Raw genomic sequence first — 3,461 nt, forward strand, 5'->3', positions numbered from 1 at the left:
CAATCTAAGTAAAGTGTCACACTATAAAATGAACAATCCTAAAATCAACTCACATCATTTGGGTCTTATATTCAGTGGATAATATCTCAAGTGACGGCTCTTGCATCACTCATCTTTGATTCCTGTTCCGTCCGGTTGACCGGGACGTCTTCGTGCGCGACCTCAACCGTCAGCTAGGGACTCCTTCCCCCACGGGTTACCTGTGGATTCCTGCAAAAAGAGGACAAAAGGGCGCCCTAGCGGCCGTTTGCACTCCGACGCTCAAGTCAGCCAGCAAGAAACACCAAAACTGGGCACCTCCGTATCTGAGTACCGCGTATGGCACTCTGAAAGTGGTAAAAAGAACTGTGTATTGTGTGTATATTCTCGTTCTGGCAAACCGTCTCTCCCTAGTCCCTTGTGCGTAACCTCAAGGCTCGAGCAAGCAACTAGAGTGTCTCTGGAAAATTTGCCAAAAGTTCGAACCCCGTTCCCAACATTCTCCGCGCTATTTAAACTACCCAAGCATTTAAAGCGCCTTAAAGCGCTTTTAATCACAAACGTAACATGCTCATTAAAGCGTTTAATTAGAAAACATAGCGCATTTAAGACGTTGAAACGCATGGGAGCCATTATAGTACCTGAACGCTCGAAATGGAAACTGTATTGAATGACTTAATTACCTGGCACCTGACTAAAGGGTGTTTCTATTCTGACCTGGCTGTCGTACACGTGGAGGACCTCACGACACCATGACCCCATCTGGGGGCGTTTCTCCTAGCTGGGGACGTTTCTACGTGTGAGTCCTCCTGCCTGGGAGTGCTACTGCGCAAGGGGTGACTTTTTGGGTGCCAACTCATGCCCCCAATCATCTAGTCACTTACTTTGAGAGCGTATCTGCCTTCCTCTCGTACCCTGCACCCGGCTACCCTGGGCGTGACCTTCCTCTTGAGTCGTATCTGTCCCAAAGGCGTCTCTGGGGCGGCAGGGGTACTTCACGAGTCAGGCTGCCCTACACTGGTGCTATCACTATGGCCTTGAAGCCAACTTTTCCTTCTCTTTATCAATGCCCCGGGTTATCGGGACCTGAGGCCTTTTCACGGCGTCGCTCCCTCCATGGTCTTTCCTACCCATGGGTATCGGGGAACCACACTGTGATTGCCTTGCTTTGGTAATGTTTGATTTGGCGACGCCCTGGTTGGGCGACGCCTTGCCTTGGCGATGCCTCTTCTTGACGACACTGGCACTTAGCGTCTCTTCACCTAGGCAACGCCTTGTGTTGACTTTGACCCCTGGTGTTGACCTTGACCTTGACTTAGTCAAGGCCCGGGTACGGGACGGTACACAAGCCCCCCAGTCTTAAGCCGAAGACTTGTCTTCAGCGTAAAGACTAAGGCCTCGCCTACGCCGTCCACGTGCCACCCTGATGACGTGTCGCTCCCTGCTGACTCAACAATTCTCGAATTATTGACGTGACACTCTCTGAACCACAGGAGCGCTCTTAATGACTTGATTGGACATCCTCTGAAACGGGACTGATAGCACCTTTCGGGGCTACCCTTGATCGCGCGCCACGTAGCCAATCGCACGGCCAGCCTCTAGAGACCCTTGCGTTTCCCTTGGGCGATTGATCCTTTGACACGTGGCACGATCTCATGGCTCTTAGTTAGCGCCTCTTGGGTTGCAAGATGTAACGTTTGAGTTACCCCCAAACCCCGCGCTCACCACACTGTTACATTCATTCCCTCTGCGTCTCTGCACTGCTCGTCGTCTTCAAACCCCTTTTCTCTGCAATTGTTGTTCTCTCCTTCCTGTGCTCTTCTTCCACCTTCACTTTGATAGCAAAGGTATGATTTTCGAATACTCACGACTCTTCCCTTTCGTCGCATTGTCTAATTTATTGAACTGCCTGGGACTGTTGACATTCATGCAATACTGCGTTCTTCCGCTTCTCCTTCCTTCTCTGTTCCCTTCTCCTTCTTTCTGGGTTTTCTCGCGTGGGTGATGTTTCCTGGGGTTCACTCCCCCTCCTGTCATGGCTACACTTGTTAAAACCTTTTTCCTCTCTTCTTTCTCCAGCTATTTATTTACACCATGACGCGCACGAACACGGAGCCTGATTCCTCCCCCAATACCCCCAAGTCCAACTATAAAGCCTACTACCCATGGGCCCCCGACGAGCTCTTGAACGAGTGTACCAGCCTGACTACCTTCCAGGACCTGGAAGCTCACCGTGGGGATCCCCATTTGTATAACTTTAACGCTTTCTGCCGCACTCACGATGCCCACATACCCGTCCGTCCCGGCAGGCCTGGGGAACCTGTCTGTTTGGACGACAGACCTAGAAAGGGGAAACCCTTCTTCTTCATGTACCAGACCATGTTCAAACGCGTAGGAGTGCGTCTCCCACTCACCCCCTTTGAAAGAGAACTCCTCACCGAAATTAATACCGCCCCCGCCCAGCTCCACCCCAACAGCTGGGCATTTGTAAGGGGTTTTCAAATTCTTTGCGGACACCTGGGCATCCTCCCTTCCGTAGACGTTTTCCTACATTTCTTTGAGGTGAAAAAGCAGAGGAAAAGCTTCTGGGTAAGCTTTTCCGGGATCGCGGGCAGAATCCTCCTCTCCCTCTTCCAAAACTCTTACAAAAACTGGAAGGGGAAATTCTTTAGAGTGTGCAGCGCCAAGCACGACCCCACAGCCTTGGACGGCTTTCCCCTCTATTGGACGGAGCGCCCTAAGCTGCTTAGGGCCAAAACCCTGGAAGAGCTATCTCCTGCTGACAGGGAAGTAAGCAAGGCCTTGGCTGGGCTGGGGATCGTTTTTGATACTTTGAAGCTTGTTGCTAGCGAATACAATGCTCACGCCCTGACAACATACTTCGGTAAGGAGACTTTTCCCTCGTCCCCTTTGCTGTGAACACCCTGCTACCGGATGTTTGTTCCCACTGCTTCCTCCCCTGTTTCCCATGGTGCCATGTTACTTGCATCTCACGCCTCTATGCGCTTTGTAATTTTGTATAGTTGCTTTGGCCCTAATTTCTGCTGTCTGGTCTGTTTCGACGTAGGATCGGTGATGGACGCCTCTAAAAAGATGATGCTGGCGAAAGCAATGAAGGAGGCTCGTGCCGCCAAGGCGGGCGCCTCCTCCGCCCCTGCTGCTGATCCGATTCCCCCACCAACTCTGTCACCGCCACCTCCGATCACTGCCGAAGCTCCCCTAAGCTCATCTCCGTCATCTCCACATAGCCCCGAAGCACTTCAGGCTCCCAGCTCTCCTCTACCCATCGCCGCCGTTCCCCTAGCCACAGCCTCGTCTCCGGCTCCAACATCCCTTGACAAAGGGAAACGGGTCTTGGAAATTTTATCGGATGACGAGGACTCGGAAGGTGTGGCACCCTTCAAGAGGAGAAAATCTGCGCGGGTTCCTCTTCTGCTAGAGGCGTCGTCCCAGGGAGGGAATCCCTTCATGGATGAACCTCC

This window comes from Phaseolus vulgaris, chromosome 8 (assembly GCF_051622355.1).
Source record: "Phaseolus vulgaris cultivar YP4 chromosome 8, ASM5162235v1, whole genome shotgun sequence".
NCBI lineage: Eukaryota > Viridiplantae > Streptophyta > Magnoliopsida > Fabales > Fabaceae > Phaseolus > Phaseolus vulgaris.